General features: G+C 41.9%; 11 non-coding genes across 11 annotated transcripts; 5 read left to right on the top strand and 6 right to left on the bottom strand.

Annotated features, from left to right (window-relative positions):
- Nucleotides 1-683: 683 nt before the first annotated feature.
- On the bottom strand, nt 684-755 carry trnad-guc (transfer RNA aspartic acid (anticodon GUC)). The gene has a single exon. It is a non-coding gene; the product is annotated as a tRNA-Asp (tRNA).
- Nucleotides 756-2,222: 1,467 nt separating this feature from the next.
- trnal-aag (transfer RNA leucine (anticodon AAG)) lies at nt 2,223-2,304 on the top strand. Its single transcript has one exon. It is a non-coding gene; the product is annotated as a tRNA-Leu (tRNA).
- A 458-nt stretch (nt 2,305-2,762) lies between these two features.
- trnad-guc (transfer RNA aspartic acid (anticodon GUC)) lies at nt 2,763-2,834 on the bottom strand. Its single transcript has one exon. It is a non-coding gene; the product is annotated as a tRNA-Asp (tRNA).
- Nucleotides 2,835-3,181: 347 nt separating this feature from the next.
- On the bottom strand, nt 3,182-3,253 carry trnad-guc (transfer RNA aspartic acid (anticodon GUC)). Its single transcript has one exon. It is a non-coding gene; the product is annotated as a tRNA-Asp (tRNA).
- Nucleotides 3,254-4,032: 779 nt separating this feature from the next.
- Nucleotides 4,033-4,104, top strand: trnae-uuc (transfer RNA glutamic acid (anticodon UUC)). The gene has a single exon. It is a non-coding gene; the product is annotated as a tRNA-Glu (tRNA).
- Nucleotides 4,105-5,210: 1,106 nt separating this feature from the next.
- Nucleotides 5,211-5,282, bottom strand: trnad-guc (transfer RNA aspartic acid (anticodon GUC)). Its single transcript has one exon. It is a non-coding gene; the product is annotated as a tRNA-Asp (tRNA).
- Nucleotides 5,283-5,391: 109 nt separating this feature from the next.
- On the top strand, nt 5,392-5,473 carry trnal-aag (transfer RNA leucine (anticodon AAG)). The gene has a single exon. It is a non-coding gene; the product is annotated as a tRNA-Leu (tRNA).
- A 459-nt stretch (nt 5,474-5,932) lies between these two features.
- trnad-guc (transfer RNA aspartic acid (anticodon GUC)) lies at nt 5,933-6,004 on the bottom strand. Its single transcript has one exon. It is a non-coding gene; the product is annotated as a tRNA-Asp (tRNA).
- Nucleotides 6,005-6,113: 109 nt separating this feature from the next.
- On the top strand, nt 6,114-6,195 carry trnal-aag (transfer RNA leucine (anticodon AAG)). Its single transcript has one exon. It is a non-coding gene; the product is annotated as a tRNA-Leu (tRNA).
- Nucleotides 6,196-7,312: 1,117 nt separating this feature from the next.
- trnad-guc (transfer RNA aspartic acid (anticodon GUC)) lies at nt 7,313-7,384 on the bottom strand. The gene has a single exon. It is a non-coding gene; the product is annotated as a tRNA-Asp (tRNA).
- A 139-nt stretch (nt 7,385-7,523) lies between these two features.
- Nucleotides 7,524-7,605, top strand: trnal-aag (transfer RNA leucine (anticodon AAG)). Its single transcript has one exon. It is a non-coding gene; the product is annotated as a tRNA-Leu (tRNA).
- The last annotated feature ends 6,831 nt before the right edge of the window (nt 7,606-14,436 follow it).

The following is a 14,436-nucleotide window of genomic DNA, read 5'->3' on the forward strand; positions in this document are numbered from 1 at the left end:
CACGTTTTGACTCCTTTGATCCGCGTTGTGGCATGTTTGCAGGTGAACAATGAGTCACTCGGCGTTCGAGGCACCTTATCTTCCGCCAAATCACCCTCGTGAGGAGTATATATCTCACCAATTGCAGAGAGGTGGATATATACAACGAAAACGACTTAAATTATTGTATCACTGGAGCGTTTATGCCATTATTAACCTTACATACTGGGACTTGTGTAGAGACGGTCTCAACTCACGTTGCTCACGGCGGCCATCTTGTAGGGTTGTAAGGTATAGAGGTATATAAGACCCTGGGCCTCATTTAGAAAACTTGCAAAAATAGGGCCAAAACGTTAGCTTTGGAGTTTTCCATGCCAGGAATGCAATAAAAAAAACACAACCAGCACAGATTTAAGGCCCGCCAGCAGCGTTCGATAAAGCTAAAAGGTGGTCGAGGTTGTATGTTTATCAACATGTCGTTTGAAGATCAACCTAACCTAGTCTATGACGGCATCCAGATCTTGTTGGTTGCATTGCACAGGCAGGAGAGAGCAGACTAACAAATGACTCCACACTAACATGCTGTAGAACCATCCTCACTGTTTTGAATCAACAACATCACAACATTCGGAGAAGGATACTGTGGTCACTTCTGAAATTTCAACAAGATGGTAATTGAAGAAAATAAGAGGCACCTGCACCATCTCCCCGTCAGGGAATCGAACCCTGGTCTTCCGCGTGACAGGCGGAGATACTGTCCACTATACTAACGAGGACTGCTTGGCATGCTATTTTCCTGGGGACAACCAAACAGGCTTGGCTTTTGCCTGCCACACCGCGACCAAAGGCGCTGAATTAAGGCTCCAGTGTCTCGGGAGGCGTGGGTTCAAATCCCACCACTGCCATTTTTGCTGGTAACACACTTGTATCTTCCCTGACTGAGGCAATAAGACCCTGGGCCTCATTTAGAAAACTTGCAAAAATAGGGCCAAAACGTTAGCTTTGGAGTTTTCCATGCCAGGTATGCAATAAAAAAAACACAACCAGCACAGATTTAAGGCCCGCCAGCAGCTTCCGGTAAAGCTAAAAGCTGAGATTCTCAGCTTTCCTCTTCTTGTCGTCTTCGAGGTCCACTGCACGACACCTTTCCAGTTCTCCACACACAACCTAGCCTAGTCAATGACGGCATCCAGATCTTGTTGGTTGCATTGCACAGGCAGGAGAGAGCAGACTAACAAATGACTCATCACATGCACTCCTCCACACTAACATGCTGTAGAACCATCCTCATAGCCTCATTTGTTCATGGATACCCTGCAACGTTCCGTTTCACAGATCTTGGGCGATTTAGGCAGGACCAAAAAGGCCACACTTCTTTGGAGCCAGGCAGAAGAGATTTGTTTAGGCAGAGAGAGGATTTGTGTGAGGCATTTTCCCGGCGGCTAGAGCAGAGGGCCAACCTGTTGCGGTGATGTCTGTCAGTCAGGGCTTATACAGGATGGAGGAAATTTGCCTTGACTTTAATCTCTTCATTGCTGGTTCTCGGTCAAACAGAGCGAGACGAGGGTCTGTTTCTTGTTTGAGCTTTTCCTCTGACGTCTGTGGTTGTATTCAAGCTGTTTTCTGTGCCAACTGACTTTAGGCTAACCATTGGTATATGTGTAAAAGTGGTATATGTGTAACTAAACTGTTGTCAGGGTTTGCTCGTAGGTGGTTAGATGCGTTGTCGTAAATAAGACCATACAGGGCTTCGCCTAAGGACTATTCTAATTCTACCAAGGTTGATTTTTGTAATGCTATGTCGAGGTCGTCAGCTGGTGCATCCCTAACCTTTAATTTGACACATTGACTCTGACAAACCATTTTCCCTTTTTGAAGACTTGCTTTTGCATCCTAATTTCGAGGGGTGCAACAAACATTAGTAAAATACTGTGTTTGATTTCTGTAGGGCTGTGCAGCAACGCCGAGTCCACACATCACAACATTCGGAGAAGGATACTGTGGTCACTTCTCAAATTTCAACGAGATGGTAATTGAAGAAAATGAGAGGAACCTAAACCATCTCCCCGTCAGGGAATCGAACCCCGGTCTTCCGCGTGACAGGCGGAGATACTGTCCACTATACTAACGAGGACTGCTTGGGATGATATTTTGCCTGCCACACCGCGACCAAAGTGTTGCTATCTCATATTTCTGCTATCTCATAATGCCGACAAATTGATCCGCCGAATGCATAGATTGAGGGTAGTGTGGCCGAGCGGTCTAAGGCGCTGGATTAAGGCTCCAGTCTCTCGGGAGGCGTGGGTTCAAATCCCACCACTGCCATTTTTGCTGGTAACACACTTGTATCTTCCCTGACTGAGGCAAGAAGACCCAGGGCCTCATTTAGAAAACTTGCAAAAATAGGGCCAAAACGTTAGCTTTGGAGTTTTCCATGCCAGGTATGCAATAAAAAAAACCCAACCAGCACAGATTTAAGGCCCGCCAGCCGCGTCCGGTAAAGCTAAAAGGTGGTCGAGGTTGTATGTTTATCATCATGTCGTTTGAAGATCAACCTAACCTAGTCAATGACGGCATCCAGAACTTGTTGGTTGCATTGCACAGGCAGGAGAGAGCAGACTAACAAATGACTCATCATATGCACTCCTCCACACTAACATGCTTTAGAACCATCCTCACTGTTTTGAATCATCAACATCACAACATTCGGAGAAGGATACTGTGGTCACTTCTGAAATTTCAACAAGATGGTAATTGAAAAAAGTAAGAGGCACCCGCACCATCTCCCCGTCAGGGAATCGAACCCTGGTCTTCCGCGTGACAGGCGGAGATACTGTCCACTATACTAACGAGGACTGCTTGGCATGTTATTTTCCTGGGGACAACCAAACAGGCTTGGCTTTTGCCTAACACACCGCGACCAAAGGCGCTGAATTAAGGCTCCAGTCTCTCGGGAGGCGTGGGTTCAAATCCCACCACTGCCATTTTTGCTGGTAACACACTTGTATCTTCCCTGACTGAGGCAATAAGACCCTGGACTAACAAATGACTCATCATATGCACTCCTCCACACTAACATGCTGTAGAACCATCCTCACTGTTTTGAATCAACAACATCACAACATTCGGAGAAGGATACTGTGGTCACTTCTGAAATTTCAACAAGATGGTAATTGAAGGAAATAGGAGGCACCTGCAAAATCTCCCCGTCAGGGAATCGAACCCTGGTCTTCCGCGTGACAGGCGGAGATACTGTCCACTATACTAACGAGGACTGCTTGGCATGCTATTTTCCTGGGGACAACCAAACAGGCTTGGCTTTTGCCTGCCACACCGCGACCTAAGGCGCTGGATTAAGGCTCCAGTCTCTCAGGAGGCGTGGGTTCAAATCCCACCACTGCCATTTTTGCTGGTAACGTACTTGTATCTTCCCTGACTGAGGCAATAAGACCCTGGGCCTCATTTAGAAAACTTGCAAAAATAGGGCCAAAACGTTAGCTTTGGAGTTTTCCATGCCAGGTATGCAATAAAAAAAACACAACCAGCACAGATTTAAGGCCCGCCAGCAGCATCCAGTAAAGCTAAAAGCTGGTCGAGGTTGTATGTTTATCAACATGTCGTTTGAAGATCTCCGCCCCTACTTAAGACATTCAGGCCACTTTTATCTGTTTCTGTATTTGGATGACACCGCAGTGATAGGATGTATCACTGGCCCGCACGGTGCGACCAGCAGGAGGGAGTTGGCCTGTCTGGTGACATTGTGTGGAAACAACGACCTTATCCTCAACACGGACTACACTAAAAAGACAAAAGAAGACATGAGGAAGGAAAGTCTGTTCTTTTTTGTTACTATTGTACAATTTTTCCACACCCAAGTCCAAATTCATGCAGCAGTTTCCTAAGTGTAGTGGTTATCACTTCACTAAGACACAAAAGTTACCCCGGTTCAAAGAAGACAATTCGCATTTCTGACATGGCATATGAATGCAATGGGTGCTTCACAAATTGGTCAAGAAACCATGCAGGAGACCAGTGTCTGAACCAGTGATCAACTCCCTGGTGGTCTAGTGGCTAGGATTCGGCGCTTTCACCGCCGCGGCCCGGGTTCGATTCCCGGTCAGGGAAAGCTATCCGACCCTTTCTCAGAGCAGGCAATTTATAATAAACTTATGTGACTTCCATGTTTTATGCTCACGATATACAAATCATTATCGTTGACATTTTCCATAAAGGCAATGGGGACATTGCTCAAATTTGGCCCAAAAAATGTGCCTGAGATTCTCAGCTTTCCTCTTCTTGTCGTCTTCGAGGTCCACTGCACGACACCTTTCCAGTTCTCCACACACAACCTAGCCTAGTCAATGACGGCATCCAGATCTTGTTGGTTGCATTGCACAGGCAGGAGAGAGCAGACTAACAAATGACTCATCATATGCACTCCTCCACACTAACATGCTGTAGAACCATCCTCATAGCCTCATTTGTTCATGGATACCCTGCAACGTTCCGTTTCACAGATCTTGGGCGATTTAGGCAGGACCAAATTTCGAGGGGTGCAACAAAAATTAGTAAAATACTGTGTTTGATTTCTGTAGGGCTGTGCAGCAACACCCGAGTCCACACATCACAACATTCGGAGAAGGATACTGTGGTCACTTCTCAAATTTCAACAAGATGGTAATTGAAGAAAATGAGAGGAACCTAAACCATCTCCCCGTCAGGGAATCGAACCCTGGTCTTCCGCGTGATAGGCGGAGATACTGTTCACTATACTAACGAGGACTGCTTGGGATGATATTTTGCCTGCCATACCGCGACCAAAGTGTTGCTATTTCATATTTCTGCTATCTCATAATGCCGACAAATAGCTTTGGAATTTTCCATGCCAGGTATGCAATTAAAAAAAAACAACCACCACAGATTTAAGGCCCGCCAGCAGCGTCCGGTAAAGCTAAAACGTGGTCGAGGTTGTATGTTTATCATCATGTCGTTTAAAGATCAGCCTAACCTAGTCAATGACGGCATCCAGATCTTGTTGGTTGCATTGCACAGGCAGGAGAGAGCAGACTAACAAATGACTCATCATATGCACTCCTCCACACTAACATGCTTTAGAACCATCCTCACTGTTTTGAATCATCAACATCACAACATTCGGAGAAGGATACTGTGGTCACTTCTCAAATTTCAACAAGATGGTAATTGAAGAAAATAAGAGGCACCTGAACCATCTCCCCGTCAGGGAATCGAACCCTGGTCTTCCGCGTGACAGGCGGAGATACTGTCCACTATACTAACGAGGACTGCCTTGGATGATATTTTGCCTGCCACACTGCGACCAAAGTGTTGCTATTCAGTATTTCTACGATCTCATAATGCGGACAAATTGATCCTCCGAAAGTAAGGATTGAGGGTAGTGTGGCCGAGCGGTCTAAGGCGCTGGATTAAGGCTCCAGTCTCTCGGGAGGCGTGGGTTCAAATCCCACCACTGCCATTTTTGCTGGTAACACACTTGTATCTTCCCTGACTGAGGCAATAAGACCCTGGGCCTCATTTAGAAAACTTGCAAAAATAGGACCAAAATGTTAGCTTTGGAGTTTTCCATTCCAGGTATGCAATAAAAAAAACCCCAACCAGCACAGATTTAAGGCCCGCCAGCAGCGTCCGGTAAAGCTAAAAGGTGGCCGAGGTTGTATGTTTATCAACATGTCGTTTGAAGATCAACCTAACCTAGTCAATGACGGCATCCAGATCTTGTTGGTTGCATTGCACAGGCAGGAGAGAGCAGACTAACAAATGACTCATCATATGCACTCCTCCACACTAACATGCTGTAGAACCATCCTCACTGTTTTGAATCATCAACATCACAACATTCGGAGAAGGATACTGTGGTCACTTCTCAAATTTCAACAAGATGGTAATTGAAGAAAATAAGAGGCACCTGAACCATCTCCCCGTCAGGGAATCGAACCCTGGTCTTCCGCGTGACAGGCGGAGATACTGTCCACTATACTAACGAGGACTGCCTTGGATGATATTTTGCCTGCCACACTGCGACCAAAGTGTTGCTATTCAGTATTTCTACGATCTCATAATGCGGACAAATTGATCCTCCGAAAGTAAGGATTGAGGGTAGTGTGGCCGAGCGGTCTAAGGCGCTGGATTAAGGCTCCAGTCTCTCGGGAGGCGTGGGTTCAAATCCCACCACTGCCATTTTTGCTGGTAACACACTTGTATCTTCCCTGACTGAGGCAATAAGACCCTGGGCCTCATTTAGAAAACTTGCAAAAATAGGACCAAAATGTTAGCTTTGGAGTTTTCCATTCCAGGTATGCAATAAAAAAACCCCAACCAGCACAGATTTAAGGCCCGCCAGCAGCGTCCGGTAAAGCTAAAAGGTGGCCGAGGTTGTATGTTTATCAACATGTCGTTTGAAGATCAACCTAACCTAGTCAATGACGGCATCCAGATCTTGTTGGTTGCATTGCACAGGCAGGAGAGAGCAGACTAACAAATGACTCATCATATGCACTCCTCCACACTAACATGCTGTAGAACCATCCTCACTGTTTTGAATCATCAACATCACAACATTCGGAGAAGGATACTGTCGTCACTTCTGAAATTTCAACAAGATGGTAATTGAAAAAAGTAAGAGGCACCCGCACCATCTCCCCGTCAGGGAATAGAACCCTGGTCTTCCGCGTGACAGGCGGAGATACTGTCCACTATACTAACGAGGACCGCTTGGCATGTTGTTTTCCTGGGGACAACCAAACAGGCTTGGCTTTTGCCTGCCACACCGCGACCAAAGGCGCTGAATTAAGGCTCCAGTCTCTCGGGAGGCGTGGGTTCAAATCCCACCACTGCCATTTTAGCTGGTAACACACTTGTATCTTCCCTGACTGAGGCAATAAGACCGTGGGCCTCATTTAGAAAACTTGCAAAAATAGGGCCAAAACATTAGCTTTGGAGTTTTCCATGCCAGGTATGCAATAAAAAAAACACAACCAGCACAGATTTAAGGCCCGCCAGCAGCGTCCGGTAAAGCTAAAAGGTGGTCGAGGTTATATGTTTATCAACATGTCGTTTGAAGATCAACCTAACCTAGTCAATGACGGCATCCAGATCTTGTTGGTTGCATTGCACAGGCAGGAGAGAGCAGACTAACAAATGACTCATCATATGCACTCCTCCACACTAACATGCTGTAGAACCATCCTCACTGTTTTGAATCAACAACATCACAACATTCGGAGAAGGATACTGTGGTCACTTCTGAAATTTCAACAAGAAGGTAATTGAAGGAAATAGGAGGCACCTGAACCATCTCCCCGTCAGGGAATCGAACCCTGGTCTTCCGCGTGACAGGCGGAGATACTGTCCACTATACTAACGAGGACTGCTTGGCATGATATTTTCCTGGGGACAAGCAAACAGGCTTGGCTTTTGCCTGCCACACCGCGACCAGAGTGTTGCTATTCCATATTTCTGCTATCTCATAATCCGGACAAATTGATCCTCCGAAAACTTGGATTGAGGGTAGTGTGGCCGAGCGGTCTGAGGCGCTGGATTAAGGCTCCAGTCTCTCAGGAGGCGTGGGTTCAAATCCCACCACTGCCATTTTTGCTGTTAACGCACTTGTATCTTCCCTGACTGAGGCAATAAGACCCTGGGCCTCATTTAGAAAGCTTGCAAAAGTAGGGCCAAAACGTTAGCTTTGGAGTTTTCCGTGCCAGGTATGCAATAAAAAAAAGACAACCAGCACAGATTTAAGGCCCGCCAGCAGCATCCAGTAAAGCTAAAAGGTGGTCGAGGTTGTATGTTTATCAACATGTCGTTTGAAGATCTCCGCCCCTACTTAAGACATTCAGGCCACTTTTATCTGTTTCTGTATTTGGATGACACCGCAGTGATAGGATGTATCACTGGCCCGCACGGTGCGACCAGCAGGAGGGAGTTGGCCTGTCTGGTGACATTGTGTGGAAACAACAACCTTATCCTCAACACGGACTACACTAAGAAGACAAAAGAAGACATGAGGAAGGAAAGTCTGTTCTTTTTTGTTACTATTGTACAATTTTTCCACACCCAAGTCCAAATTCATGCAGCAGTTTCCATAGTGTAGTGGTTATCACTTCACTAAGACACAAAAGTTACCCCGGTTCAAAGAAGACAATTCGCATTTCTGACATGGTATATGAATACAATGGGTGCTTCACACATTTGTCAAGAAACCATGCAGGAGACCAGTGTCTGAACCAGTGATCAACTCCCTGGTGGTCTAGTGGCTAGGATTCGGCGCTTTCACCGCCGCGGCCAGGATTCGATTCCCGGTCAGGCAAAGCTATCCGACCCTTTCTCAGAGCAGGCAATTTATAATTAACTTATGTGACTTCCATGTTTTATGCTCATGATATACAAATCATTATCGTTGACATTTTCCATAAAGGCAATGGGGACATTGCTCAAATTTGGCCCAAAAAATGTGCCAGGCGGAGATACTGTCCACTATACTAACGAGGACTGCTTGGCATGTTATTTTCTTGGGGACAACCAAACAGGCTTGGCTTTTGCCTGCCACACCGCGACCAAAGGCGATGAATTAAGGCTCCAGTGTCTCGGGAGGCGTGGGTTCAAATCCCACCACTGCCATGTTTGCTGGTAACACACTTGTATCTTCCCTGACTGAGGCAATAAAACCCTGGGCCTCATTTTTTAAATTTTTTTTTAAATTTTTTTATTTTTTTTATTTTTTATTTTATAATGTCCTGCCCAGCTTCTCGGGCAAATCATATAGCAGATGTAGATGCCCATATCGGCTGTTCAGATTTACTTTACAAAAGAGAAGTGTAGGATACTTTTCTTGTTGCCTTACTTGTATTTTGACTTTATTAAATGTATTTATATTATCATTTGGTGCAGCCGGGCCGGAGCAGGAGGGGATAGAAAGAGAGAAAAAGGAAGACAGAGGGGGGAATTGTGGGGACAAGAGGGGGATTAGACAGAGAGACAAAAACAACAACAGCAAACACAACAACAACAACAACAGAGCAACATCAGCAAATACGACATGTACAAATATGATGGTAAAAGTAATAGCAAATAAGCAGTTAGCGAAAATTTAAAAAAAAAAAATACAGAAATGACAATGAGCATTATTACACTAAAAATGGAGCAATATGAATACCAATAGAAATAGTGCTATTGATAATAAACAATACCAGTACTTTACCTTTATTATCAACAATACAATTGTTCAAATGCAACAATACATATACGTAATGATAACTTGAGATACGAAAGAATGCAGAAAAATGGAGGGGAAGAAAGAGAAGCAACCTTAACCTTGTAGATTGTTATAGTAACAATAGGTTAAGCTTTGTCAGTGTGCCATGTGTTATACCCAGTTTACCCTAGGGCAACAACGTTAATATATGTTTGATGAAACGTGATCATGTGCATGAGTGTATGTGTGCATATGTACTTGTATATGTACAGTATGTGTATGTGTGCCTGTACAGTGAATGTATATGTACAGTATGTGTATATGTGTGTACAGCGAATGTATATGTACAGTATGTGTATACAGTATGTGTGTTTGAACAGTGAATGTATATGTACAGTATGTGTAAATGTGTGTTTGTACAGTGAATGTATATGTACAGTATATGTATGTGTGTGTTTGTACAGTGAATGTATGTGTAGTATGTGTGTGTTTGTACAGTGAATGTATATGTACAGTATGTGTATATGTATGTTTTTACAGTGAATGTATATGTACAGTATGTGTATACAGTATGTTTGTATAATGAATGTGCGTGTGGATGTACGAACTTTGAGTGTGTAAATATGTACTGTATTTATTTGTATATGTATGTGGGAGCGTAGGTACCTATGTATGTCTGTATGTATGTGTGTGTGTGAGTATATGTGAATTTGCATGTACAATACATTTGACTCCCAGTGTGTGCGGGAGCCAGAGTACGGCCCCAGCCTCCCCGAGAACCCATCTCACAAACAGTAGGTGTGGTGCCCAGGGAACCAGGGGCCACCGCCCCCACGCAGCCAAGACGGACAGCGACAGGAACCCCAGAGCCTGGCCCACCGTGCCGCCCACAAGGGCCAGCAGCAGGCCGCAGACAGACGCACCCGGCAGAGGACAAGGCACGAGAAAAACAGGGGGAAGCCAGACCCCAAGCCAGCGAGAGACCACACCCCACACGGACAGAAAGGCGGGACGCCCCGCCCGAGGGGCCCGGAGACCCCCCGCAACCGGACGGGAAGACCGCCCCCGCCCCACCGGCAACAGGGCCCCCACGAGCCCCCCCCCACCCCCGGAGAGCGCGGCGATTATTTTTTTTTATTATTATTATTATTTTTTTTTTAATTTATTTCAAACAACATTTTAAAAAAAACACAAGATACACTTACCATTAGTGCATCAACCCAAGAAAACCCTCCCTCCCCCATTCACACTCATCCACACTCATTTACACAAAAGGAGCTGTCTCTTTCTGTTATTAAAAAAACAACAACTTCTGGTTCCTACAGTATAGAACAATACAGTCTGCAAGGGATACAGTCATTCGAGCACACATGATTGTGTGTGGTGCTGGTCCACTAACATTTTCACTAATCACTATTTTTTATGTAATTGTTTTTAAATTTGTTTTACTTTCAAACAAAACAAACAAAGGACCTTAACTTCACCAGACCGGGTTGTCAATGAAATCAGATTGTTCAAAAGGGTTCTTAAAACCAGGTCCAGTTCAGATTACGTCCAGATCGGGCTCAGCAACACACACCTTCACCCATGTACACCAAAAACCAGGGAACACAACAGGTTGCATACAATCCACAAACAAAAATACATTTTCAAATTAAGCACCCATGTACAGTCCACATCACATCCAAGTCGAAGTCAGCAACACATACCTTCATTTATGTACACTTAAAATAGGGAATACAACAACAGATTGCATATCATATATAAACAAAATTACATTTTCAAAATAAGCCTTTGAGGACTTCCCATCTTTTTCTATGTTTTTTGGCATCATTATCGTTTTCAACCATATAATTTTCTAAAGTTAAAAAATACTGAATAAATGTTTTAAAGAAAGAAATACTAAGTGAATATCTGTTTTTTGCCTTAAAAATAAACCTTTTACCGAGTACTATAATTAAATTGAGTAAATCATGATTGTCAATGAACTCTCCTAAAATAACAGAAACCACATCAAGCTTCATAAACAAACCAATCTTTAAACACATTTTTTCAACTTCCACCCAAAATGAAGACACAATATGACAATACCAAAACAAATGTAAGGTGGATTCAGGCTCCTGACAACAAAATCGGCAATCATCTGACTCTGTCATATTCCATATTTTTAACATTTTTCCCGTGGGTAGGAAGTTATAAATAGTTTTAATTTGAAAATAACGATTTTGCACATCGATAGTGGTTTTGTAGATTAATTTGAATATTGCATCCCACGGCAACGGGCAGTCAAAAAAGTCCTCCCATTTTCCATATGTGTTGTATGGGGCAGCCTTCAAAGATTTCTTTATTAAATAAAACTTATATATTTTTCTATTTATTTTAGTTCCTTTTTGCCAACTAGAATTTCTTATTAAGGGTTTACAAACTAATAATTTAGTAGTTCCATAATTAATTTGTTTCCATCTTTTCCCAATGACTCCAGTTAGTTGATTAAATGAAAAGCTTGAACAAGCATCACCATACATAGTTGTAAATTCATCATATTTCATAATTTTTCCATTCTCATTGATAATGTCATTGACAAAAATGATTCCTCTTTCAAACATATTTTTCCAAAAGAAAGGCTTTCCATCTATTACAATATTAGAGTTCATCCATATTATTTGCTGCAAAATATCATCTCTTTTTTCTGGTACACAAAATTGAAAACACCACCATGAGTGGATTGTTTCCTTTATGAACCCCGCCATGTTTCCCAGCAGACTCTCTACATAAGGAAAATGGGAGGGGATCACTTGTAAAAAAGGATACAATTTCTTTTGATACAATACATGTTTTCTGTCCAACAGGACACTTGTGTACCACTCAGTGTTTAAATACATCTTTGGAACAATTGATGCTTTTAAAGACAGACACATAGCTTCAAGGTTGAGAAGTTTCAAGCCCCCATATTCATATTCATTGTACAAAACCTTTCTTTTAATCCTTTCTGGTTTGCCGTCCCAGACAAAATCGAAGACCCTCCGCTCATAAATATTAAAAAAGTTTTGTGATGGAGCTGGTAATGACAAAAACAAATAAATAAATTGAGGAATAATTAACGAGTTGACAATAGATATTTTACCATACAAGGTTAAGGATTTCCCTTTCCATAATTGCATAATTTTATCCAGCTTTCTTAGTCGATTATCATAATTTACTGAGCCTAGATCTTCCAGGTTCTCTGGGACAACAACACCAAGTATGTTAACTGGTCCATCTGTCCACAAAACAGGCACTTTGCATTCCATTCGAAAGGACGTTCCCTTTAGATTTCCGATCCTTAATATTTTACATTTATTATAATTTAGCTTAAGCCCAGATTGCTGTGAAAATATGTCCAAAAGATCAAGAAGGTTTTGCAGACAATGAGGATTGGGGCTTATAAAGAAGCTTGTATCGTCTGCATACATTGTTATTTTACTTTCAATATTATTACTACTGAGCCCTTCAATATTTTTATTCAATCTAACTTTAATCGCCAATATTTCCATAGCAATAATAAATAAGTATGGAGACAAAGGGCACCCTTGTTTTAGACCTCTTAATAGAGGTATTGTCCCAGAGATGTATCCATTATTGATAATTCTACAATTAGTTTTATTATATAGCGTATTGATCCAGTGTAATACGGAGTAGCCAAAATTGAAAAAAACTAAGCGTTTACAAATAAAATCCAAGCTAATTTTGTCAAAAGCCTTCTCCAGGTCGGCTACAAAAATTAATCCTCTTTTATTTTCCATATTATAATTCTCTATAATTTCTAATAACTGTGTAATATTGGTTCCTATATTTCTTCCTTGTAGGAAGCCTGATTGATCTTGGTGAATAATATTTGACAAAACAGACTTAAGTCGTGTAGCCAAACATTTTGCCAGGATTTTAGCATCATAACACTGAAGTGTTATTGGTCTCCAATTTTTTAGATGAACTGGGTCTTTATACTGACCATTTATTTCCTGTTTCAATAATAAGGAAATAAGACCTTCTGTTTGAGTGTTGGACAAAAAACCTGTCTCATATGAGTAATTAAAACTAGAAAGTAATGGTTTCTTAAGATCTTCATAAAATACTTGATAAACCTCAATAGGTATTCCATCTAATCCTGGGGTTTTCCCTGGATGAAAAGATTTAACAGCTTCCACAAGTTCTTCCTCTCTAATGAGGCCTTCACATGAATGGCTTTCTTCCGAATTCAATTTTCTTTCATAATTTTCTGAAAAAAAAGTTGTAGTTTCAGGAGGGATTACTGGATTAGAAAAAATGTTTTTAAAGTAATTTTCCATTTCTTTCAACAATGTGGTGTGTGTATCCAATACCTTTCCATTTGTTTTAATAAGCTTGGAAATGTTCTTTTCAGAACGAATTTTTGTTTGGATATTTAAAAAGAATTTTGAACACTTCTCACCTTTTTTCATCAAGATTGCTCTGTTGCAGTCATAACTTTTCAATAATTGTTTTTCAACTAAATCTGCTAACTCCTCTTGTTTGGCTGTAAAGGTATTCAGTTGCTCACTAGTTAGATTATCATTACTGTCAATGTTTTTTTGTAAATCCTCAATTTCTTTCTTTAATTCCTGTTCTGCCGCTTTAATTTTTTTTTTTTTCCATGAAGAGTATGCAATGGCATATCCTCTAAAACAACATTTGAAGGCTTCCCAGACTATTTGGGGATTTGAAGATCCTACATTATTTAAAAAAAAATCAGTAATAAATTGCTTTGTTTTTTCGATAAATTCATCATCCTGTTGATGCATTTGATTAAACTTCCAATATCCGGGCCCACGTGTATTATCTTCAATTGCAATATTTATTCCTATACAATTATGATCAGAACGCAAGTTATCATCGATTGCTATTGCAGTCACTTTGTTTAGCAATGAAAATGATATCAAAAAATAGTCAATACGACTTGCCTGGTTTTGTCTTCTCCATGTATACCGTACTAACCTAGGGTTTTTGAATCTCCAGATATCAATTAAATCAAATGCATCCATAACATTTTGAATCTTTTGTAAAGATTGAGGATGATAATCCATTGAAAAATTCCCTTTTCGGTCCAGAACTTTATCCAAAGCAACGTTAAAGTCCCCCACAATAATAATTTCCCCTTGTTGTTCTTGCAACATGTCACTTATTTCTTCAAAAAAGGAAGGTTCATCAACATTTGGCCCATACAGATTGAA

Source organism: Entelurus aequoreus, linkage group LG26 (genome assembly GCF_033978785.1).
Source record: "Entelurus aequoreus isolate RoL-2023_Sb linkage group LG26, RoL_Eaeq_v1.1, whole genome shotgun sequence".
NCBI lineage: Eukaryota > Metazoa > Chordata > Actinopteri > Syngnathiformes > Syngnathidae > Entelurus > Entelurus aequoreus.